General features: G+C 41.8%; 15 non-coding genes across 15 annotated transcripts; all 15 read right to left on the reverse strand.

Annotated features, from left to right (window-relative positions):
* Positions 1-1417: 1417 nt before the first annotated feature.
* On the reverse strand, positions 1418-1499 carry trnas-uga. The gene has a single exon. It is a non-coding gene; the product is annotated as a tRNA-Ser (tRNA).
* A 1535-nt stretch (positions 1500-3034) lies between these two features.
* On the reverse strand, positions 3035-3116 carry trnas-uga. Its single transcript has one exon. It is a non-coding gene; the product is annotated as a tRNA-Ser (tRNA).
* Positions 3117-4651: 1535 nt separating this feature from the next.
* trnas-uga lies at positions 4652-4733 on the reverse strand. The gene has a single exon. It is a non-coding gene; the product is annotated as a tRNA-Ser (tRNA).
* Positions 4734-6268: 1535 nt separating this feature from the next.
* trnas-uga lies at positions 6269-6350 on the reverse strand. The gene has a single exon. It is a non-coding gene; the product is annotated as a tRNA-Ser (tRNA).
* Positions 6351-7885: 1535 nt separating this feature from the next.
* Positions 7886-7967, reverse strand: trnas-uga. The gene has a single exon. It is a non-coding gene; the product is annotated as a tRNA-Ser (tRNA).
* Positions 7968-9502: 1535 nt separating this feature from the next.
* trnas-uga lies at positions 9503-9584 on the reverse strand. Its single transcript has one exon. It is a non-coding gene; the product is annotated as a tRNA-Ser (tRNA).
* Positions 9585-11395: 1811 nt separating this feature from the next.
* trnas-uga lies at positions 11396-11477 on the reverse strand. Its single transcript has one exon. It is a non-coding gene; the product is annotated as a tRNA-Ser (tRNA).
* A 1811-nt stretch (positions 11478-13288) lies between these two features.
* trnas-uga lies at positions 13289-13370 on the reverse strand. Its single transcript has one exon. It is a non-coding gene; the product is annotated as a tRNA-Ser (tRNA).
* Positions 13371-14905: 1535 nt separating this feature from the next.
* On the reverse strand, positions 14906-14987 carry trnas-uga. Its single transcript has one exon. It is a non-coding gene; the product is annotated as a tRNA-Ser (tRNA).
* Positions 14988-16798: 1811 nt separating this feature from the next.
* trnas-uga lies at positions 16799-16880 on the reverse strand. The gene has a single exon. It is a non-coding gene; the product is annotated as a tRNA-Ser (tRNA).
* Positions 16881-18691: 1811 nt separating this feature from the next.
* trnas-uga lies at positions 18692-18773 on the reverse strand. Its single transcript has one exon. It is a non-coding gene; the product is annotated as a tRNA-Ser (tRNA).
* A 1811-nt stretch (positions 18774-20584) lies between these two features.
* Positions 20585-20666, reverse strand: trnas-uga. The gene has a single exon. It is a non-coding gene; the product is annotated as a tRNA-Ser (tRNA).
* Positions 20667-21888: 1222 nt separating this feature from the next.
* trnas-uga lies at positions 21889-21970 on the reverse strand. The gene has a single exon. It is a non-coding gene; the product is annotated as a tRNA-Ser (tRNA).
* Positions 21971-23583: 1613 nt separating this feature from the next.
* trnas-uga lies at positions 23584-23665 on the reverse strand. Its single transcript has one exon. It is a non-coding gene; the product is annotated as a tRNA-Ser (tRNA).
* A 1528-nt stretch (positions 23666-25193) lies between these two features.
* On the reverse strand, positions 25194-25275 carry trnas-uga. The gene has a single exon. It is a non-coding gene; the product is annotated as a tRNA-Ser (tRNA).
* Between the last annotated feature and the right edge of the window lie 186 nt (positions 25276-25461).

Raw genomic sequence — 25461 nt, forward strand, 5'->3', positions numbered from 1 at the left:
ATGAGTCGTGAACAGGAGGGCTTCTTAAAGAAAAACTAACAGGTCTGTGAGAGCCGGAATTCTTACTGGTTGGTAGGTGATCAAATACTTATGTCATGCAATAAAATGCAAATGAATTACTTAAAAATCATACAATGTGATTTTCTGGATTTTTGTTTTAGATTCCGTCTCTCACAGTTGAAGTGTACCTATGATAAAAATGACAGATGTCTACATGCTTTGTAAGTAGGAAAACCTGCAAAATCGGCAGTGTCTCAAATACTTGTTCTCCCCACTGTACGTGACCCGTTTCAAAGCTAGGCATATGTTGACATCACTACTTCACAGGGAGAAATATAAATGTTTTTATCAAAATGTGTTTTTTGGCAGAAATGCCATGTGAACTTTCATGTGCCTCAACTAAATAGTATTCCATCTGTAAATACAAATAAGATTGTTAACCACTCGGGCATCACAACTTTCTCAATTAGCTCAGACAAAGACAAACATATTCTGAGCACTTGAATCACTGGACAAGTCCATGTATTAAATAGATTATCCATATCAAGTCACCAAGGATACGTTCAAAATACTGGTTTATCATAGCACTGCGAGCAGATTTAAACCCTGCGCAAGAAGCCAACATTGGATTTCAAGTCCAAAGCCTTAAAATGACTGCCATCAAAACTTACTCTGTTATCTTGCAGTCCTTAACAGCTCGGCTATCTCACAACCAGCAGGATCTGTACTGAAGAGCCTATTTGAATTCTTTGTCTTCAAAGAAAAATTCTGAGCACTTGAATCAAAGGACAAGTCCATGGATTAAGCACATTATCCATATCAAGTCACCAAGGATATGTTCAAAATACTGGTTTATCATAGCACTGCGAGCGGAGTTCAACCCTGCGCAGGAAGACAACATTGGATTTCAAGTCCAAAGCCTTAACCACTCTGCCATCAAAACTTACTCTGTTATCTTGCAGTCCTTAACAGCTCGACTTTCTCACAACCAGCAGGATCTGGACTGAAGAGCCTATTTGAATTCTTTGTCTTCAAAGAAAAATTCTGAGCACTTGAATCAAAGAACAAGTCCATGGATTAAGCACATTATCCATATCAAGTCACCAAGGATATGTTCAAAATACTGGTTTATCATAGCACTGTGAGCGGAGTTCAACCCTGCGCAGGAAGACAACATTGGATTTCAAGTCCAAAGCCTTAACCACTCTGCCATCAAAACTTACTCTGTTATCTTGCAGTCCTTAACAGCTCGGCTTTCTCACAACCAGCAGGATCTGGACTGAAGAGCCTATTTGAACTCTTTGTCAAGGAAGAAATAGTCTGAGCACTTGAATCAAAGGACAAGTCCATGCATTAAGCACATTATCCATATCAAGTCACCGAGGATGTGTTAAAAATAAAAACTGGTTTGTCATAGCGCTGTGAGCAGGGTTCGAACCTGCGCGGGGAGACCCCATTGGATTTCAAGTCCAACACCTTAACCACTCGGCCATCGCAGCTTGCTTCGTTAACTACCAGGCCTTAACCAGTCGCTTATCTCATTCTGTCAATTTTACTTCTGTAAAGACTAGACTGTCTACTGAAGAGCCTATTTGAACTGTTTTTCAAGGAATACATATTCTGAGCACTTGAATCAAAGGACAAGTCTACGCATTAAGCACTTCATCAATATCAAGTCACCAATGCTATTTTACAAATAAAGACTGGTTTGTCAATGCGCTGCGAGCAGTTTTAAAAACTGTACGGGGAGACAACACTGGAGTTCATTTGCAATGATTAAACCACTTGGCCATGGCAGCAGTAGGAATCTAAGGAAAGTGATGAGGAGAAAGAGCAAGTGGGCTATTCGCTTCGAGCAATGTTAAAACATGGGTGGGGAGACCCCATTGAAATTCAGGTCCAACGTCTAAAGAACTCGGCCATTGCAGCTGTTGGAATGCAAGTAAAGGGATTGGGATTTGGAAACAGACATCATTGGTGTAAAATGGTAAACTTGATGGCACGACATATTGATCTTATTGCTCCAAATCACGTCTTAACCACTCGGCCATCACAGCTTTCTGAATTAGCTCACACAAAGACAAAAGTATTCTGAGCACGTGAATAACTGGACAAGTCCATGTATTAAAGAGATTATCCATATCAAGTCACCAAGGATAAGTTCAAAACACTGGTTTGGCAAAGCTCTGTGAACAGGGTTCAAACCTGTACGGGAGGGAGCCTTCACTGGATTTCCAACGCCTTAACCGCTGGGCCATCAAAGCATGTTACGTTAACTACCAAACATTAACCAGTCGGCTATCTAATTCTGTCCATTTTACATCTGTAAAGACTAGACTATCTTCTGAAGAGCCAATTTGAACTGTTTCTCAAGGAATTTGTATTCTGAGCACTTGAATCAAAGGACAAGTCCATGGATTAAGCACATTATCCATATCAAGTCACCAAGGATATGTTCAAAATACTGGTTTATCATAGCACTGCGAGCGGAGTTCAACCCTGCGCAGGAAGACAACATTGGATTTCAAGTCCAAAGCCTTAACCACTCTGCCATCAAAACTTACTCTGTTATCTTGCAGTCCTTAACAGCTCGACTTTCTCACAACCAGCAGGATCTGTACTGAAGAGCCTATTTGAATTCTTTGTCTTCAAAGAAAAATTCTGAGCACTTGAATCAAAGAACAAGTCCATGGATTAAGCACATTATCCATATCAAGTCACCAAGGATATGTTCAAAATACTGGTTTATCATAGCACTGTGAGCGGAGTTCAACCCTGCGCAGGAAGACAACATTGGATTTCAAGTCCAAAGCCTTAACCACTCTGCCATCAAAACTTACTCTGTTATCTTGCAGTCCTTAACAGCTCGGCTTTCTCACAACCAGCAGGATCTGGACTGAAGAGCCTATTTGAACTCTTTGTCAAGGAAGAAATAGTCTGAGCACTTGAATCAAAGGACAAGTCCATGCATTAAGCACATTATCCATATCAAGTCACCGAGGATATGTTAAAAATAAAAACTGGTTTGTCATAGCGCTGTGAGCAGGGTTCGAACCTGCGCGGGGAGACCCCATTGGATTTCAAGTCCAACACCTTAACCACTCGGCCATCGCAGCTTGCTTCGTTAACTACCAGGCCTTAACCAGTCGCTTATCTCATTCTGTCAATTTTACTTCTGTAAATACTAGACTGTCTACTGAAGAGCCTATTTGAACTGTTTTTTAAGGAATACATATTCTGAGCACTTGAATCAAAGGACAAGTCTACGCATTAAGCACTTCATCAATATCAAGTCACCAATGCTATTTTACAAATAAAGACTGGTTTGCCAATGCGCTGCGAGCAGTTTTAAAAACTGTACGGGGAGACAACACTGGAGTTCATTTGCAATGATTAAACCACTTGGCCATGGCAGCAGTAGGAATCTAAGGAAAGTGATGAGGAGAAAGAGCAAGTGGGCTATTCGCTTCGAGCAATGTTAAAACATGGGTGGGGAGACCCCATTGAAATTCAGGTCCAACGTCTAAAGAACTCGGCCATTGCAGCTGTTGGAATGCAAGTAAAGGGATTGGGATTTGGAAACAGACATCATTGGTGTAAAATGGTAAACTTGATGGCACGACATATTGATCTTATTGCTCCAAATCACGTCTTAACCACTCGGCCATCACAGCTTTCTGAATTAGCTCACACAAAGACAAAAGTATTCTGAGCACGTGAATAACTGGACAAGTCCATGTATTAAAGAGATTATCCATATCAAGTCACCAAGGATAAGTTCAAAACACTGGTTTGGCAAAGCTCTGTGAACAGGGTTCAAACCTGTACGGGAGGGAGCCTTCACTGGATTTCCAACGCCTTAACCGCTGGGCCATCAAAGCATGTTACGTTAACTACCAAACATTAACCAGTCGGCTATCTAATTCTGTCCATTTTACATCTGTAAAGACTAGACTATCTTCTGAAGAGCCAATTTGAACTGTTTCTCAAGGAATTTGTATTCTGAGCACTTGAATCAAAGGACAAGTCCATGGATTAAGCACATTATCCATATCAAGTCACCAAGGATATGTTCAAAATACTGGTTTATCATAGCACTGCGAGCGGAGTTCAACCCTGCGCAGGAAGACAACATTGGATTTCAAGTCCAAAGCCTTAACCACTCTGCCATCAAAACTTACTCTGTTATCTTGCAGTCCTTAACAGCTCGACTTTCTCACAACCAGCAGGATCTGTACTGAAGAGCCTATTTGAATTCTTTGTCTTCAAAGAAAAATTCTGAGCACTTGAATCAAAGAACAAGTCCATGGATTAAGCACATTATCCATATCAAGTCACCAAGGATATGTTCAAAATACTGGTTTATCATAGCACTGTGAGCGGAGTTCAACCCTGCGCAGGAAGACAACATTGGATTTCAAGTCCAAAGCCTTAACCACTCTGCCATCAAAACTTACTCTGTTATCTTGCAGTCCTTAACAGCTCGGCTTTCTCACAACCAGCAGGATCTGGACTGAAGAGCCTATTTGAACTCTTTGTCAAGGAAGAAATAGTCTGAGCACTTGAATCAAAGGACAAGTCCATGCATTAAGCACATTATCCATATCAAGTCACCGAGGATATGTTAAAAATAAAAACTGGTTTGTCATAGCGCTGTGAGCAGGGTTAGAACCTGCGCGGGGAGACCCCATTGGATTTCAAGTCCAACACCTTAACCACTCGGCCATCGCAGCTTGCTTCGTTAACTACCAGGCCTTAACCAGTCGCTTATCTCATTCTGTCAATTTTACTTCTGTAAATACTAGACTGTCTACTGAAGAGCCTATTTGAACTGTTTTTTAAGGAATACATATTCTGAGCACTTGAATCAAAGGACAAGTCTACGCATTAAGCACTTCATCAATATCAAGTCACCAATGCTATTTTACAAATAAAGACTGGTTTGCCAATGCGCTGCGAGCAGTTTTAAAAACTGTACGGGGAGACAACACTGGAGTTCATTTGCAATGATTAAACCACTTGGCCATGGCAGCAGTAGGAATCTAAGGAAAGTGATGAGGAGAAAGAGCAAGTGGGCTATTCGCTTCGAGCAATGTTAAAACATGGGTGGGGAGACCCCATTGAAATTCAGGTCCAACGTCTAAAGAACTCGGCCATTGCAGCTGTTGGAATGCAAGTAAAGGGATTGGGATTTGGAAACAGACATCATTGGTGTAAAATGGTAAACTTGATGGCACGACATATTGATCTTATTGCTCCAAATCACGTCTTAACCACTCGGCCATCACAGCTTTCTGAATTAGCTCACACAAAGACAAAAGTATTCTGAGCACGTGAATCACTGGACAAGTCCATGTATTAAAGAGATTATCCATATCAAGTCACCAAGGATAAGTTCAAAACACTGGTTTGGCAAAGCTCTGTGAACAGGGTTCAAACCTGTACGGGAGGGAGCCTTCACTGGATTTCCAACGCCTTAACCGCTGGGCCATCAAAGCATGTTACGTTAACTACCAAACATTAACCAGTCGGCTATCTAATTCTGTCCATTTTACATCTGTAAAGACTAGACTATCTTCTGAAGAGCCAATTTGAACTGTTTCTCAAGGAATTTGTATTCTGAGCACTTGAATCAAAGGACAAGTCCATGGATTAAGCACATTATCCATATCAAGTCACCAAGGATATGTTCAAAATACTGGTTTATCATAGCACTGCGAGCGGAGTTCAACCCTGCGCAGGAAGACAACATTGGATTTCAAGTCCAAAGCCTTAACCACTCTGCCATCAAAACTTACTCTGTTATCTTGCAGTCCTTAACAGCTCGACTTTCTCACAACCAGCAGGATCTGTACTGAAGAGCCTATTTGAATTCTTTGTCTTCAAAGAAAAATTCTGAGCACTTGAATCAAAGAACAAGTCCATGGATTAAGCACATTATCCATATCAAGTCACCAAGGATATGTTCAAAATACTGGTTTATCATAGCACTGTGAGCGGAGTTCAACCCTGCGCAGGAAGACAACATTGGATTTCAAGTCCAAAGCCTTAACCACTCTGCCATCAAAACTTACTCTGTTATCTTGCAGTCCTTAACAGCTCGGCTTTCTCACAACCAGCAGGATCTGGACTGAAGAGCCTATTTGAACTCTTTGTCAAGGAAGAAATAGTCTGAGCACTTGAATCAAAGGACAAGTCCATGCATTAAGCACATTATCCATATCAAGTCACCGAGGATATGTTAAAAATAAAAACTGGTTTGTCATAGCGCTGTGAGCAGGGTTCGAACCTGCGCGGGGAGACCCCATTGGATTTCAAGTCCAACACCTTAACCACTCGGCCATCGCAGCTTGCTTCGTTAACTACCAGGCCTTAACCAGTCGCTTATCTCATTCTGTCAATTTTACTTCTGTAAAGACTAGACTGTCTACTGAAGAGCCTATTTGAACTGTTTTTCAAGGAATACATATTCTGAGCACTTGAATCAAAGGACAAGTCTACGCATTAAGCACTTCATCAATATCAAGTCACCAATGCTATTTTACAAATAAAGACTGGTTTGTCAATGCGCTGCGAGCAGTTTTAAAAACTGTACGGGGAGACAACACTGGAGTTCATTTGCAATGATTAAACCACTTGGCCATGGCAGCAGTAGGAATCTAAGGAAAGTGATGAGGAGAAAGAGCAAGTGGGCTATTCGCTTCGAGCAATGTTAAAACATGGGTGGGGAGACCCCATTGAAATTCAGGTCCAACGTCTAAAGAACTCGGCCATTGCAGCTGTTGGAATGCAAGTAAAGGGATTGGGATTTGGAAACAGACATCATTGGTGTAAAATGGTAAACTTGATGGCACGACATATTGATCTTATTGCTCCAAATCACGTCTTAACCACTCGGCCATCACAGCTTTCTGAATTAGCTCACACAAAGACAAAAGTATTCTGAGCACGTGAATAACTGGACAAGTCCATGTATTAAAGAGATTATCCATATCAAGTCACCAAGGATAAGTTCAAAACACTGGTTTGGCAAAGCTCTGTGAACAGGGTTCAAACCTGTACGGGAGGGAGCCTTCACTGGATTTCCAACGCCTTAACCGCTGGGCCATCAAAGCATGTTACGTTAACTACCAAACATTAACCAGTCGGCTATCTAATTCTGTCCATTTTACATCTGTAAAGACTAGACTATCTTCTGAAGAGCCAATTTGAACTGTTTCTCAAGGAATTTGTATTCTGAGCACTTGAATCAAAGGACAAGTCCATGGATTAAGCACATTATCCATATCAAGTCACCAAGGATATGTTCAAAATACTGGTTTATCATAGCACTGCGAGCGGAGTTCAACCCTGCGCAGGAAGACAACATTGGATTTCAAGTCCAAAGCCTTAACCACTCTGCCATCAAAACTTACTCTGTTATCTTGCAGTCCTTAACAGCTCGACTTTCTCACAACCAGCAGGATCTGTACTGAAGAGCCTATTTGAATTCTTTGTCTTCAAAGAAAAATTCTGAGCACTTGAATCAAAGAACAAGTCCATGGATTAAGCACATTATCCATATCAAGTCACCAAGGATATGTTCAAAATACTGGTTTATCATAGCACTGTGAGCGGAGTTCAACCCTGCGCAGGAAGACAACATTGGATTTCAAGTCCAAAGCCTTAACCACTCTGCCATCAAAACTTACTCTGTTATCTTGCAGTCCTTAACAGCTCGGCTTTCTCACAACCAGCAGGATCTGGACTGAAGAGCCTATTTGAACTCTTTGTCAAGGAAGAAATAGTCTGAGCACTTGAATCAAAGGACAAGTCCATGCATTAAGCACATTATCCATATCAAGTCACCGAGGATATGTTAAAAATAAAAACTGGTTTGTCATAGCGCTGTGAGCAGGGTTCGAACCTGCGCGGGGAGACCCCATTGGATTTCAAGTCCAACACCTTAACCACTCGGCCATCGCAGCTTGCTTCGTTAACTACCAGGCCTTAACCAGTCGCTTATCTCATTCTGTCAATTTTACTTCTGTAAATACTAGACTGTCTACTGAAGAGCCTATTTGAACTGTTTTTTAAGGAATACATATTCTGAGCACTTGAATCAAAGGACAAGTCTACGCATTAAGCACTTCATCAATATCAAGTCACCAATGCTATTTTACAAATAAAGACTGGTTTGCCAATGCGCTGCGAGCAGTTTTAAAAACTGTACGGGGAGACAACACTGGAGTTCATTTGCAATGATTAAACCACTTGGCCATGGCAGCAGTAGGAATCTAAGGAAAGTGATGAGGAGAAAGAGCAAGTGGGCTATTCGCTTCGAGCAATGTTAAAACATGGGTGGGGAGACCCCATTGAAATTCAGGTCCAACGTCTAAAGAACTCGGCCATTGCAGCTGTTGGAATGCAAGTAAAGGGATTGGGATTTGGAAACAGACATCATTGGTGTAAAATGGTAAACTTGATGGCACGACATATTGATCTTATTGCTCCAAATCACGTCTTAACCACTCGGCCATCACAGCTTTCTGAATTAGCTCACACAAAGACAAAAGTATTCTGAGCACGTGAATCACTGGACAAGTCCATGTATTAAAGAGATTATCCATATCAAGTCACCAAGGATAAGTTCAAAACACTGGTTTGGCAAAGCTCTGTGAACAGGGTTCAAACCTGTACGGGAGGGAGCCTTCACTGGATTTCCAACGCCTTAACCGCTGGGCCATCAAAGCATGTTACGTTAACTACCAAACATTAACCAGTCGGCTATCTAATTCTGTCCATTTTACATCTGTAAAGACTAGACTATCTTCTGAAGAGCCAATTTGAACTGTTTCTCAAGGAATTTGTATTCTGAGCACTTGAATCAAAGGACAAGTCCATGGATTAAGCACATTATCCATATCAAGTCACCAAGGATATGTTCAAAATACTGGTTTATCATAGCACTGCGAGCGGAGTTCAACCCTGCGCAGGAAGACAACATTGGATTTCAAGTCCAAAGCCTTAACCACTCTGCCATCAAAACTTACTCTGTTATCTTGCAGTCCTTAACAGCTCGACTTTCTCACAACCAGCAGGATCTGGACTGAAGAGCCTATTTGAATTCTTTGTCTTCAAAGAAAAATTCTGAGCACTTGAATCAAAGAACAAGTCCATGGATTAAGCACATTATCCATATCAAGTCACCAAGGATATGTTCAAAATACTGGTTTATCATAGCACTGTGAGCGGAGTTCAACCCTGCGCAGGAAGACAACATTGGATTTCAAGTCCAAAGCCTTAACCACTCTGCCATCAAAACTTACTCTGTTATCTTGCAGTCCTTAACAGCTCGGCTTTCTCACAACCAGCAGGATCTGGACTGAAGAGCCTATTTGAACTCTTTGTCAAGGAAGAAATAGTCTGAGCACTTGAATCAAAGGACAAGTCCATGCATTAAGCACATTATCCATATCAAGTCACCGAGGATATGTTAAAAATAAAAACTGGTTTGTCATAGCGCTGTGAGCAGGGTTCGAACCTGCGCGGGGAGACCCCATTGGATTTCAAGTCCAACACCTTAACCACTCGGCCATCGCAGCTTGCTTCGTTAACTACCAGGCCTTAACCAGTCGCTTATCTCATTCTGTCAATTTTACTTCTGTAAAGACTAGACTGTCTACTGAAGAGCCTATTTGAACTGTTTTTCAAGGAATACATATTCTGAGCACTTGAATCAAAGGACAAGTCTACGCATTAAGCACTTCATCAATATCAAGTCACCAATGCTATTTTACAAATAAAGACTGGTTTGTCAATGCGCTGCGAGCAGTTTTAAAAACTGTACGGGGAGACAACACTGGAGTTCATTTGCAATGATTAAACCACTTGGCCATGGCAGCAGTAGGAATCTAAGGAAAGTGATGAGGAGAAAGAGCAAGTGGGCTATTCGCTTCGAGCAATGTTAAAACATGGGTGGGGAGACCCCATTGAAATTCAGGTCCAACGTCTAAAGAACTCGGCCATTGCAGCTGTTGGAATGCAAGTAAAGGGATTGGGATTTGGAAACAGACATCATTGGTGTAAAATGGTAAACTTGATGGCACGACATATTGATCTTATTGCTCCAAATCACGTCTTAACCACTCGGCCATCACAGCTTTCTGAATTAGCTCACACAAAGACAAAAGTATTCTGAGCACGTGAATCACTGGACAAGTCCATGTATTAAAGAGATTATCCATATCAAGTCACCAAGGATAAGTTCAAAACACTGGTTTGGCAAAGCTCTGTGAACAGGGTTCAAACCTGTACGGGAGGGAGCCTTCACTGGATTTCCAACGCCTTAACCGCTGGGCCATCAAAGCATGTTACGTTAATTACCAAACATTAACCAGTCGGCTATCTAATTCTGTCCATTTTACATCTGTAAAGACTAGACTATCTTCTGAAGAGCCAATTTGAACTGTTTCTCAAGGAATTTGTATTCTGAGCACTTGAATCAAAGGACAAGTCCATGGATTAAGCACATTATCCATATCAAGTCACCAAGGATATGTTCAAAATACTGGTTTATCATAGCACTGCGAGCGGAGTTCAACCCTGCGCAGGAAGACAACATTGGATTTCAAGTCCAAAGCCTTAACCACTCTGCCATCAAAACTTACTCTGTTATCTTGCAGTCCTTAACAGCTCGACTTTCTCACAACCAGCAGGATCTGTACTGAAGAGCCTATTTGAATTCTTTGTCTTCAAAGAAAAATTCTGAGCACTTGAATCAAAGGACAAGTCCATGGATTAAGCACATTATCCATATCAAGTCACCAAGGATATGTTCAAAATACTGGTTTATCATAGCACTGTGAGCGGAGTTCAACCCTGCGCAGGAAGACAACATTGGATTTCAAGTCCAAAGCCTTAACCACTCTGCCATCAAAACGTACTCTGTTATCTTGCAGTCCTTAACAGCTCGGCTTTCTCACAACCAGCAGGATCTGGACTGAAGAGCCTATTTGAACTCTTTGTCAAGGAAGAAATAGTCTGAGCACTTGAATCAAAGGACAAGTCCATGCATTAAGCACATTATCCATATCAAGTCACCAAGAATATGTTCAAAATACTGGTTTATCATAGCACTGCGAGCGGAGTTCAACCCTGCGCAGGAAGACAACATTGGATTTCAAGTCCAAAGCCTTAACCACTCTGCCATCAAAACTTACTCTGTTATCTTGCAGTCCTTAACAGCTCGGCTTTCTCACAACCAGCAGGATCTGGACTGAAGAGCCTATTTGAACTCTTTGTCAAGGAAGAAATAGTCTGAGCACTTGAATCAAAGGACAAGTCCATGCATTAAGCATATTATCCATATCAAGTCACCGAGGATATGTTAAAAATAAAAACTGGTTTGTCATAGCGCTGTGAGCAGGGTTCGAACCTGCGCGGGGAGACCCCATTGGATTTCAAGTCCAACACCTTAACCACTCGGCCATCGCAGCTTGCTTCGTTAACTACCAGGCCTTAACCAGTCGCTTATCTCATTCTGTCAATTTTACTTCTGTAAAGACTAGACTGTCTACTGAAGAGCCTATTTGAACTGTTTTTCAAGGAATACATATTCTGAGCACTTGAATCAAAGGACAAGTCTACGCATTAAGCACTTCATCAATATCAAGTCACCAATGCTATTTTACAAATAAAGACTGGTTTGTCAATGCGCTGCGAGCAGTTTTAAAAACTGTACGGGGAGACAACACTGGAGTTCATTTGCAATGATTAAACCACTTGGCCATGGCAGCAGTAGGAATCTAAGGAAAGTGATGAGGAGAAAGAGCAAGTGGGCTATTCGCTTCGAGCAATGTTAAAACATGGGTGGGGAGACCCCATTGAAATTCAGGTCCAACGTCTAAAGAACTCGGCCATTGCAGCTGTTGGAATGCAAGTAAAGGGATTGGGATTTGGAAACAGACATCATTGGTGTAAAATGGTAAACTTGATGGCACGACATATTGATCTTATTGCTCCAAATCACGTCTTAACCACTCGGCCATCACAGCTTTCTGAATTAGCTCACACAAAGACAAAAGTATTCTGAGCACGTGAATCACTGGACAAGTCCATGTATTAAAGAGATTATCCATATCAAGTCACCAAGGATAAGTTCAAAACACTGGTTTGGCAAAGCTCTGTGAACAGGGTTCAAACCTGTACGGGAGGGAGCCTTCACTGGATTTCCAACGCCTTAACCGCTGGGCCATCAAAGCATGTTACGTTAACTACCAAACATTAACCAGTCGGCTATCTAATTCTGTCCATTTTACATCTGTAAAGACTAGACTATCTTCTGAAGAGCCAATTTGAACTGTTTCTCAAGGAATTTGTATTCTGAGCACTTGAATCAAAGGACAAGTCCATGGATTAAGCACATTATCCATATCAAGTCACCAAGGATATGTTCAAAATACTGGTTTATCATAGCACTGCGAGCGGAGTTCAACCCTGCGCAGGAAGACAACATTGGATTTCAAGTCCAAAGCCTTAACCACTCTGCCATCAAAACTTACTCTGTTATCTTGCAGTCCTTAACAGCTCGACTTTCTCACAACCAGCAGGATCTGTACTGAAGAGCCTATTTGAATTCTTTGTCTTCAAAGAAAAATTCTGAGCACTTGAATCAAAGGACAAGTCCATGGATTAAGCACATTATCCATATCAAGTCACCAAGGATATGTTCAAAATACTGGTTTATCATAGCACTGTGAGCGGAGTTCAACCCTGCGCAGGAAGACAACATTGGATTTCAAGTCCAAAGCCTTAACCACTCTGCCATCAAAACGTACTCTGTTATCTTGCAGTCCTTAACAGCTCGGCTTTCTCACAACCAGCAGTATCTGGACTGAAGAGCCTATTTGAACTCTTTGTCAAGGAAGAAATAGTCTGAGCACTTGAATCAAAGGACAAGTCCATGCATTAAGCACATTATCCATATCAAGTCACCAAGAATATGTTCAAAATACTGGTTTATCATAGCACTGCGAGCGGAGTTCAACCCTGCGCAGGAAGACAACATTGGATTTCAAGTCCAAAGCCTTAACCACTCTGCCATCAAAACTTACTCTGTTATCTTGCAGTCCTTAACAGCTCGGCTTTCTCACAACCAGCAGGATCTGGACTGAAGAGCCTATTTGAACTCTTTGTCAAGGAAGAAATAGTCTGAGCACTTGAATCAAAGGACAAGTCCATGCATTAAGCACATTATCCATATCAAGTCACCGAGGATATGTTAAAAATAAAAACTGGTTTGTCATAGCGCTGTGAGCAGGGTTCGAACCTGCGCGGGGAGACCCCATTGGATTTCAAGTCCAACACCTTAACCACTCGGCCATCGCAGCTTGCTTCGTTAACTACCAGGCCTTAACCAGTCGCTTATCTCATTCTGTCAATTTTACTTCTGTAAATACTAGACTGTCTACTGAAGAGCCTATTTGAACTGTTTTTTAAGGAATACATATTCTGAGCACTTGAATCAAAGGACAAGTCTACGCATTAAGCACTTCATCAATATCAAGTCACCAATGCTATTTTACAAATAAAGACTGGTTTGCCAATGCGCTGCGAGCAGTTTTAAAAACTGTACGGGGAGACAACACTGGAGTTCATTTGCAATGATTAAACCACTTGGCCATGGCAGCAGTAGGAATCTAAGGAAAGTGATGAGGAGAAAGAGCAAGTGGGCTATTCGCTTCGAGCAATGTTAAAACATGGGTGGGGAGACCCCATTGAAATTCAGGTCCAACGTCTAAAGAACTCGGCCATTGCAGCTGTTGGAATGCAAGTAAAGGGATTGGGATTTGGAAACAGACATCATTGGTGTAAAATGGTAAACTTGATGGCACGACATATTGATCTTATTGCTCCAAATCACGTCTTAACCACTCGGCCATCACAGCTTTCTGAATTAGCTCACACAAAGACAAAAGTATTCTGAGCACGTGAATCACTGGACAAGTCCATGTATTAAAGAGATTATCCATATCAAGTCACCAAGGATAAGTTCAAAACACTGGTTTGGCAAAGCTCTGTGAACAGGGTTCAAACCTGTACGGGAGGGAGCCTTCACTGGATTTCCAACGCCTTAACCGCTGGGCCATCAAAGCATGTTACGTTAACTACCAAACATTAACCAGTCGGCTATCTAATTCTGTCCATTTTACATCTGTAAAGACTAGACTATCTTCTGAAGAGCCAATTTGAACTGTTTCTCAAGGAATTTGTATTCTGAGCACTTGAATCAAAGGACAAGTCCATGGATTAAGCACATTATCCATATCAAGTCACCAAGGATATGTTCAAAATACTGGTTTATCATAGCACTGCGAGCGGAGTTCAACCCTGCGCAGGAAGACAACATTGGATTTCAAGTCCAAAGCCTTAACCACTCTGCCATCAAAACTTACTCTGTTATCTTGCAGTCCTTAACAGCTCGACTTTCTCACAACCAGCAGGATCTGGACTGAAGAGCCTATTTGAATTCTTTGTCTTCAAAGAAAAATTCTGAGCACTTGAATCAAAGAACAAGTCCATGGATTAAGCACATTATCCATATCAAGTCACCAAGGATATGTTCAAAATACTGGTTTATCATAGCACTGTGAGCGGAGTTCAACCCTGCGCAGGAAGACAACATTGGATTTCAAGTCCAAAGCCTTAACCACTCTGCCATCAAAACTTACTCTGTTATCTTGCAGTCCTTAACAGCTCGGCTTTCTCACAACCAGCAGGATCTGGACTGAAGAGCCTATTTGAACTCTTTGTCAAGGAAGAAATAGTCTGAGCACTTGAATCAAAGGACAAGTCCATGCATTAAGCACATTATCCATATCAAGTCACCGAGGATATGTTAAAAATAAAAACTGGTTTGTCATAGCGCTGTGAGCAGGGTTCGAACCTGCGCGGGGAGACCCCATTGGATTTCAAGTCCAACACCTTAACCACTCGGCCATCGCAGCTTGCTTCGTTAACTACCAGGCCTTAACCAGTCGCTTATCTCATTCTGTCAATTTTACTTCTGTAAAGACTAGACTGTCTACTGAAGAGCCTATTTGAACTGTTTTTCAAGGAATACATATTCTGAGCACTTGAATCAAAGGACAAGTCTACGCATTAAGCACTTCATCAATATCAAGTCACCAATGCTATTTTACAAATAAAGACTGGTTTGTCAATGCGCTGCGAGCAGTTTTAAAAACTGTACGGGGAGACAACACTGGAGTTCATTTGCAATGATTAAACCACTTGGCCATGGCAGCAGTAGGAATCTAAGGAAAGTGATGAGGAGAAAGAGCAAGTGGGCTATTCGCTTCGAGCAATGTTAAAACATGGGTGGGGAGACCCCATTGAAATTCAGGTCCAACGTCTAAAGAACTCGGCCATTGCAGCTGTTGGAATGCAAGTAAAGGGATTGGGATTTGGAAACAGACATCATTGGTGTAAAATGGTAAACTTGATGGCACGACATATTGATCTTATTGCTCCAAATCACGTCTTAACCACTCGGCCATCACAGCTTTCTGAATTAGCTCACACAAAGACAAAAGTATTCTGAGCACGTGAATCACTGGACAAGTCCATGTATTAAAGAGATTATCCATATCAAGTCACCAAGGATAAGTTCAAAACACTGGTTTGGCAAAGCTCTGTGAACAGGGTTCAAACCTGTACGGGAGGGAGCCTTCACTGGATTTCCAACGCCTTAACCGCTGGGCCATCAAAGCATGTTACGTTAATTACCAAACATTAACCAGTCGGCTATCTAATTCTGTCCATTTTACATCTGTAAAGACTAGACTATCTTCTGAAGAGCCAATTTGAACTGTTTCTCAAGGAATTTGTATTCTGAGCACTTGAATCAAAGGACAAGTCCATGGATTAAGCACATTATCCATATCAAGTCACCAAGGATATGTTCAAAATACTGGTTTATCATAGCACTGCGAGCGGAGTTCAACCCTGCGCAGGAAGACAACATTGGATTTCAAGTCCAAAGCCTTAACCACTCTGCCATCAAAACTTACTCTGTTATCTTGCAGTCCTTAACAGCTCGACTTTCTCACAACCAGCAGGATCTGTACTGAAGAGCCTATTTGAATTCTTTGTCTTCAAAGAAAAATTCTGAGCACTTGAATCAAAGGACAAGTCCATGGATTAAGCACATTATCCATATCAAGTCACCAAGGATATGTTCAAAATACTGGTTTATCATAGCACTGTGAGCGGAGTTCAACCCTGCGCAGGAAGACAACATTGGATTTCAAGTCCAAAGCCTTAACCACTCTGCCATCAAAACGTACTCTGTTATCTTGCAGTCCTTAACAGCTCGGCTTTCTCACAACCAGCAGGATCTGGACTGAAGAGCCTATTTGAACTCTTTGTCAAGGAAGAAATAGTCTGAGCACTTGAATCAAAGGACAAGTCCATGCATTAAGCACATTATCCATATCAAGTCACCAAGAATATGTTCAAAATACTGGTTTATCATAGCACTGCGAGCGGAGTTCAACCCTGCGCAGGAAGACAACATTGGATTTCAAGTCCAAAGCCTTAACCACTCTGCCATCAAAACTTACTCTGTTATCTTGCAGTCCTTAACAGCTCGGCTTTCTCACAACCAGCAGGATCTGGACTGAAGAGCCTATTTGAACTCTTTGTCAAGGAAGAAATAGTCTGAGCACTTGAATCAAAGGACAAGTCCATGCATTAAGCATATTATCCATATCAAGTCACCGAGGATATGTTAAAAATAAAAACTGGTTTGTCATAGCGCTGTGAGCAGGGTTCGAACCTGCGCGGGGAGACCCCATTGGATTTCAAGTCCAACACCTTAACCACTCGGCCATCGCAGCTTGCTTCGTTAACTACCAGGCCTTAACCAGTCGCTTATCTCATTCTGTCAATTTTACTTCTGTAAAGACTAGACTGTCTACTGAAGAGCCTATTTGAACTGTTTTTCAAGGAATACATATTCTGAGCACTTGAATCAAAGGACAAGTCTACGCATTAAGCACTTCATCAATATCAAGTCACCAATGCTATTTTACAAATAAAGACTGGTTTGTCAATGCGCTGCGAGCAGTTTTAAAAACTGTACGGGGAGACAACACTGGAGTTCATTTGCAATGATTAAACCACTTGGCCATGGCAGCAGTAGGAATCTAAGGAAAGTGATGAGGAGAAAGAGCAAGTGGGCTATTCGCTTCGAGCAATGTTAAAACATGGGTGGGGAGACCCCATTGAAATTCAGGTCCAACGTCTAAAGAACTCGGCCATTGCAGCTGTTGGAATGCAAGTAAAGGGATTGGGATTTGGAAACAGACATCATTGGTGTAAAATGGTAAACTTGATGGCACGACATATTGATCTTATTGCTCCAAATCACGTCTTAACCACTCGGCCATCACAGCTTTCTGAATTAGCTCACACAAAGACAAAAGTATTCTGAGCACGTGAATCACTGGACAAGTCCATGTATTAAAGAGATTATCCATATCAAGTCACCAAGGATAAGTTCAAAACACTGGTTTGGCAAAGCTCTGTGAACAGGGTTCAAACCTGTACGGGAGGGAGCCTTCACTGGATTTCCAACGCCTTAACCGCTGGGCCATCAAAGCATGTTACGTTAACTACCAAACATTAACCAGTCGGCTATCTAATTCTGTCCATTTTACATCTGTAAAGACTAGACTATCTTCTGAAGAGCCAATTTGAACTGTTTCTCAAGGAATTTGTATTCTGAGCACTTGAATCAAAGGACAAGTCCATGGATTAAGCACATTATCCATATCAAGTCACCAAGGATATGTTCAAAATACTGGTTTATCATAGCACTGCGAGCGGAGTTCAACCCTGCGCAGGAAGACAACATTGGATTTCAAGTCCAAAGCCTTAACCACTCTGCCATCAAAACTTACTCTGTTATCTTGCAGTCCTTAACAGCTCGACTTTCTCACAACCAGCAGGATCTGTACTGAAGAGCCTATTTGAATTCTTTGTCTTCAAAGAAAAATTCTGAGCACTTGAATCAAAGGACAAGTCCATGGATTAAGCACATTATCCATATCAAGTCACCAAGGATATGTTCAAAATACTGGTTTATCATAGCACTGTGAGCGGAGTTCAACCCTGCGCAGGAAGACAACATTGGATTTCAAGTCCAAAGCCTTAACCACTCTGCCATCAAAACGTACTCTGTTATCTTGCAGTCCTTAACAGCTCGGCTTTCTCACAACCAGCAGTATCTGGACTGAAGAGCCTATTTGAACTCTTTGTCAAGGAAGAAATAGTCTGAGCACTTGAATCAAAGGACAAGTCCATGCATTAAGCACATTATCCATATCAAGTCACCAAGAATATGTTCAAAATACTGGTTTATCATAGCACTGCGAGCGGAGTTCAACCCTGCGCAGGAAGACAACATTGGATTTCAAGTCCAAAGCCTTAACCACTCTGCCATCAAAACTTACTCTGTTATCTTGCAGTCCTTAACAGCTCGGCTTTCTCACAACCAGCAGGATCTGGACTGAAGAGCCTATTTGAACTCTTTGTCAAGGAAGAAATAGTCTGAGCACTTGAATCAAAGGACAAGTCCATGCATTAAGCATATTATCCATATCAAGTCACCGAGGATATGTTAAAAATAAAAACTGGTTTGTCATAGCGCTGTGAGCAGGGTTCGAACCTGCGCGGGGAGACCCCATTGGATTTCAAGTCCAACGCCTTAACCACTCCGCCATCGCAGCTTGCTTCGTTAACTACCAGGCCTTAACCAGTCGCTTATCTCATTCTGTCAATTTTACTTCTGTAAAGACTAGACTGTCTACTGAAGAGCCTATTTGAACTGTTTTTCAAGGAATACATATTCTGAGCACTTGAATCAAAGGACAAGTCTACGCATTAAGCACTTCATCAATATCAAGTCACCAATGCTATTTTACAAATAAAGACTGGTTTGTCAATGCGCTGCGAGCAGTTTTAAAAACTGTACGGGGAGACAACACTGGAGTTCATTTGCAATGATTAAACCACTTGGCCATGGCAGCAGTAGGAATCTAAGGAAAGTGATGAGGAGAAAGAGCAAGTGGGCTATTCGCTTCGAGCAATGTTAAAACATGGGTGGGGAGACCCCATTGAAATTCAGGTCCAACGTCTAAAGAACTCGGCCATTGCAGCTGTTGGAATGCAAGTAAAGGGATTGGGATTTGGAAACAGACATCATTGGTGTAAAATGGTAAACTTGATGGCACGACATATTGATCTTATTGCTCCAAATCACGTCTTAACCACTCGGCCATCACAGCTTTCTGAATTAGCTCACACAAAGACAAAAGTATTCTGAGCACGTGAATCACTGGACAAGTCCATGTATTAAAGAGATTATCCATATCAAGTCACCAAGGATAAGTTCAAAACACTGGTTTGGCAAAGCTCTGTGAACAGGGTTCAAACCTGTACGGGAGGGAGCCTTCACTGGATTTCCAACGCCTTAACTGCTGGGCCATCAAAGCATGTTACGTTAACTACCAAACATTAACCAGTCGGCTATCTAATTCTGTCCATTTTACATCTGTAAAGACTAGACTATCTTCTGAAGAGCCAATTTGAACTGTTTCTCAAGGAATTTGTATTCTGAGCACTTGAATCAAAGGACAAGTCCATGGATTAAGCACATTATCCATATCAAGTCACCAAGGATATGTTCAAAATACTGGTTTATCATAGCACTGCGAGCGGAGTTCAACCCTGCGCAGGAAGACAACATTGGATTTCAAGTCCAAAGCCTTAACCACTCTGCCATCAAAACTTACTCTGTTATCTTGCAGTCCTTAACAGCTCGACTTTCTCACAACCAGCAGGATCTGTACTGAAGAGCCTATTTGAATTCTTTGTCTTCAAAGAAAAATTCTGAGCACTTGAATCAAAGGACAAGTCCATGGATTAAGCACATTATCCATATCAAGTCACCAAGGATATGTTCAAAATACTGGTTTATCATAGCACTGTGAGCGGAGTTCAACCCTGCGCAGGAAGACAACATTGGATTTCAAGTCCAACGCCTTAACCACTCTGCCATCAAAACTTACTCTGTTATCTTGCAGTCCTTAACAGCTCGACTTTCTCACAACCAGCAGGATCTGTACTGAAGAGCCTATTTGAATTCTTTGTCTTCAAAGAAAAATTCTGAGCACTTGAATCAAAGGACAAGTCCATGGATTAAGCACATTATCCATATCAAGTCACCAAGGATATGTTCAAAATACTGGTTTATCATAGCACTGCGAGCGGAGTTCAACCCTGCGCAGGAAGACAACATTGGATTTCAAGTCCAAAGCCTTAACCACTCTGCCATCAAAACTAACTCTGTTATCTTGCAGTCCTTAACAGCTCGACTTTCTCACAACCAGCAGGATCTGGACTGAAGAGCCTATTTGAACTCTTTGTCAAGGAAGAAATATTCTGAGCACTTGAATCAAAGGACAAGTCCATGCATTAAGCACATTATCCATATCAAGTCACCGAGGATATGTTAAAAATAAAAACTGGTTTGTCATAGCGCTGTGAGCAGGGTTCGAACCTGCGCGGGGAGACCCCATTGGATTTCAAGTCCAACGCCTTAACCACTCTGCCATCGCAGCTTGCATCGTGAACTACCATGCCTTAACCAGTTGCTTATCTCATTCTGTCAATTTTACTTCTGTAAAGACTAGACTGTCTACTGAAGAGCCTATTTGAACTGTTTTTTAAGGAATACATATTCTGAGCACTTGAATCAAAGGACAAGTCTACGCTTTAAGCACTTCATCAATATCAAGTCACCAATGCTATTTTACAAATAAAGACTGGTTTGTCAATGCGCTGCGAGCAGTTTTAAAAACTGTACGGGGAGACAACACTGGAGTTCATTTGCAATGATTAAACCACTTGGCCATGGCAGCAGTAGGAATCTAAGGAAAGTGATGAGGAGAAAGAGCAAGTGGGCTATTCGCTTCGAGCAATGTTAAAACATGGGTGGGGAGACCCCATTGAAATTCAGGTCCAACGTCTGAAGAACTCGGCCATTGCAGCTGTTGGAATGCAAGTAAAGGGATTGGGATTTGGAAACAGACATCATTGGTGTAAAATGGTAAACTTGATGGCACGACATATTGATCTTATTGCGCCAAATCACGTCTTAACCACTCGGCCATCACAGCTTTCTGAATTAGCTCACACAAAGACAAAAGTATTCTGAGCACGTGAATCACTCGACAAGTCCATGTATTAAAGAGATTATCCATGTCAAGTCACCAAGGATAAGTTCAAAACACTGGTTTGGCAAAGCTCTGTGAACAGGGTTCAAACCTGTACGGGAGGGAGCCTTCACTGGATTTCCAACGCCTTAACCGCTGGGCCATCAAAGCATGTTACGTTAACTACCAAACATTAACCAGTCGGCTATCTAATTCTGTCCATTTTACATCTGTAAAGACTAGACTATCTTCTGAAGAGCCAATTTGAACTGTTTCTCAAGGAATTTGTATTCTGAGCACTTGAATCAAAGGACAAGTCCATGGATTAAGCACATTATCCATATCAAGTCACCAAGGATATGTTCAAAATACTGGTTTATCACAACATTGGATTTCAAGTCCAAAGCCTTAACCACTCTGCCATCAAAACTTACTCTGTTATCTTGCAGTCCTTAACAGCTCGGCTTTCTCACAACCAGCAGGATCTGGACTGAAGAGCCTATTTGAACTCTTTGTCAAGGAAGAAATAGTCTGAGCACTTGAATCAAAGGACAAGTCCATGCATTAAGCACATTATCCATATCAAGTCACCGAGGATATGTTAAAAATAGAAACTGGTTTGTCATAGCGCTGTGAGCAGGGTTCGAACCTGCGCGGGGAGACCCCATTTGATTTCAAGTCCAACGCCTTAACCACTCGGCCATCGCAGCTTGCTTCGTTAACTACCAGGCCTTAACCAGTCGCTTATCTCATTCTGTCAATTTTACTTCTGTAAAGACTAGACTGTCTACTGAAGAGCCTATTTGAACTGTTTTTTAAGGAATACATATTCTGAGCACTTGAATCAAAGGACAAGTCTACGCATTAAGCACTTCATCAATATCAAGTCACCAATGCTATTTTACAAATAAAGACTGGTTTGTCAATGCGCTGCGAGCAGTTTTAAAAACTGTACGGGGAGACAACACTGGAGTTAATTTGCAATGATTAAACCACTTGGCCATGGCAGCAGTAGGAATCTAAGGAAAGTGATGAGGAGAAAGAGCAAGTGGGCTATTCGCTTCGAGCAATGTTAAAACATGGGTGGGGAGACCCCATTGAAATTCAGGTCCAACGTCTAAAGAACTCGGCCATTGCAGCTGTTGGAATGCAAGTAAAGGGATTGGGATTTGGAAACAGACATCATTGGTGTAAAATGGTAAACTTGATGGCACGACATATTGATCTTATTGCTCCAAATCACGTCTTAACCACTCGGCCATCACAGCTTTCTGAATTAGCTCACACAAAGACAAAAGTATTCTGAGCACGTGAATCACTGGACAAGTCCATGTATTAAAGAGATTATCCATATCAAGTCACCAAGGATAAGTTCAAAACACTGGTTTGGCAAAGCTCTGTGAACAGGGTTCAAACCTGTACAGCCTTCACTGGATTTCCAACGCCTTAACCACTGGGCCATCAAAGCATGTTACGTTAACTACCAAACATTAACCAGTCGGCTATCTAATTCTGTCCATTTTACATCTGTAAAGACTAGACTATCTTCTGAAGAGCCAATTTGAACTGTTTCTCAAGGAATTTGTATTCTGAGCACTTGAATCAAAGGACAAGTCCATGGATTAAGCACATTATCCATATCAAGTCACCAAGGATATGTTCAAAATACTGGTTTATCATAGCACTGCGAGCGGAGTTCAACCCTGCGCAGGAAGACAACATTGGATTTCAAGTCCAAAGCCTTAACCACTCTGCCATCAAAACTTACTCTGTTATCTTGCAGTCCTTAACAGCTCGACTTTCTCACAACCAGCAGGATCTGTACTGAAGAGCCTATTTGAATTCTTTGTCTTCAAAGAAAAATTCTGAGCACTTGAATCAAAGGACAAGTCCATGGATTAAGCACATTATCCATATCAAGTCACCAAGGATATGTTCAAAATACTGGTTTATCATAGCACTGTGAGCGGAGTTCAACCCTGCGCAGGAAGACAACATTGGATTTCAAGTCCAAAGCCTTAACCACTCTGCCATCAAAACTTACTCTGTTATCTTGCAGTCCTTAACTCTATTTCGGGGATGATACCAGCAGGGGACCCCCCCCACCTCCACAACCTCGCATACCAGGTGAACCAGGGCACCCACACTTAACAGCTCGGCTTTCTCACAACCAGCAGGATCTGGACTGAAGAGCCTATTTGAACTCTTTGTCCAGGAAGAAATAGTCTGAGCACTTGAATCAAAGGACAAGTCCATGCATTAAGCACATTATCCATATCAAGTCACCGAGGATATGTTAAAAATAAAAACTGGTTTGTCATAGCGCTGTGAGCAGTGTTCGAACCTGCGCGGGGAGACCCCATTGGATTTCAAGTCCAAAGCCTTAACCACTCGGCCATCGCAGCTTGCTTCGTTAACTACCAGGCCTTAACCAGTCGCATATCTCATTCTGTCAATTTTACTTCTGTAAAGACTAGACTGTCTACTGAAGAGCCTATTTGAACTGTTTTTTAAGGAATACATATTCTGAGCACTTGAATCAAAGGACAAGTCTACGCATTAAGCACTTCATCAATATCAAGTCACCAATGCTATTTTACAAATAAAGACTGGTTTGTCAATGCGCTGCGAGCAGTTTTAAAAACTGTACGGGGAGACAACACTGGAGTTCATTTGCAATGATTAAACCACTTGGCCATGGCAGCAGTAGGAATCTAAGGAAAGTGATGAGGAGAAAGGGCAAGTGGGCTATTCGCTTCGAGCAATGTTAAAACATGGGTGGGGAGACCCCATTGAAATTCAGGTCCAACGTCTGAAGAACTCGGCCATTGCAGCTGTTGGAATGCAAGTAAAGGGATTAGGATTTGGAAACAGACATCATTGGTGTAAAATGGTAAACTTGATGGCACGACATATTGATCTTATTGCGCCAAATCACGTGTTAACCACTCGGCCATCACAGCTTTCTGAATTAGCTCACACAAAGACAAAAGTATTCTGAGCACGTGAATCACTGGACAAGTCCATGTATTAAAGAGATTATCCATATCAAGTCACCAAGGATAAGTTCAAAACACTGGTTTGGCAAAGCTCTGTGAACAGGGTTCAAACCTGTACAGCCTTCACTGGATTTCCAACGCCTTAACCACTGGGCCATCAAAGCATGTTACGTTAACTACCAAACATTAACCAGTCGGCTATCTAATTCTGTCCATTTTACATCTGTAAAGACTAGACTATCTTCTGAAGAGCCAATTTGAACTGTTTCTCAAGGAATTTGTATTCTGAGCACTTGAATCAAAGGACAAGTCCATGGATTAAGCACATTATCCATATCAAGTCACCAAGGATATGTTCAAAATACTGGTTTATCATAGCACTGCGAGCGGAGTTCAACCCTGCGCAGGAAGACAACATTGGATTTCAAGTCCAAAGCCTTAACCACTCTGCCATCAAAACTTACTCTGTTATCTTGCAGTCCTTAACAGCTCGACTTTCTCACAACCAGCAGGATCTGTACTGAAGAGCCTATTTGAATTCTTTGTCTTCAAAGAAAAATTCTGAGCACTTGAATCAAAGGACAAGTCCATGGATTAAGCACATTATCCATATCAAGTCACCAAGGATATGTTCAAAATACTGGTTTATCATAGCACTGTGAGCGGAGTTCAACCCTGCGCAGGAAGACAACATTGGATTTCAAGTCCAAAGCCTTAACCACTCTGCCATCAAAACTTACTCTGTTATCTTGCAGTCCTTAACAGCTCGGCTTTCTCACAACCAGCAGGATCTGGACTGAAGAGCCTATTTGAACTCTTTGTCAAGGAAGAAATAGTCTGAGCACTTGAATCAAAGGACAAGTCCATGCATTAAGCACATTATCCATATCAAGTCACCGAGGATATGTTAAAAATAAAAACTGGTTTGTCATAGCGCTGTGAGCAGGGTTCGAACCTGCGCGGGGAGACCCCATTGGATTTCAAGTCCAACGCCTTAACCACTCGGCCATCGCAGCTTGCTTCGTTAACTACCAGGCCTTAACCAGTCGCTTATCTCATTCTGTCAATTTTACTTCTGTAAAGACTAGACTGTCTACTGAAGAGCCTATTTGAACTGTTTTTTAAGGAATACATATTCTGAGCACTTGAATCAAAGGACAAGTCTACGCATTAAGCACTTCATCAATATCAAGTCACCAATG

Source organism: Oncorhynchus mykiss, chromosome 28 (genome assembly GCF_013265735.2).
Source record: "Oncorhynchus mykiss isolate Arlee chromosome 28, USDA_OmykA_1.1, whole genome shotgun sequence".
Taxonomy (NCBI): domain Eukaryota; kingdom Metazoa; phylum Chordata; class Actinopteri; order Salmoniformes; family Salmonidae; genus Oncorhynchus; species Oncorhynchus mykiss.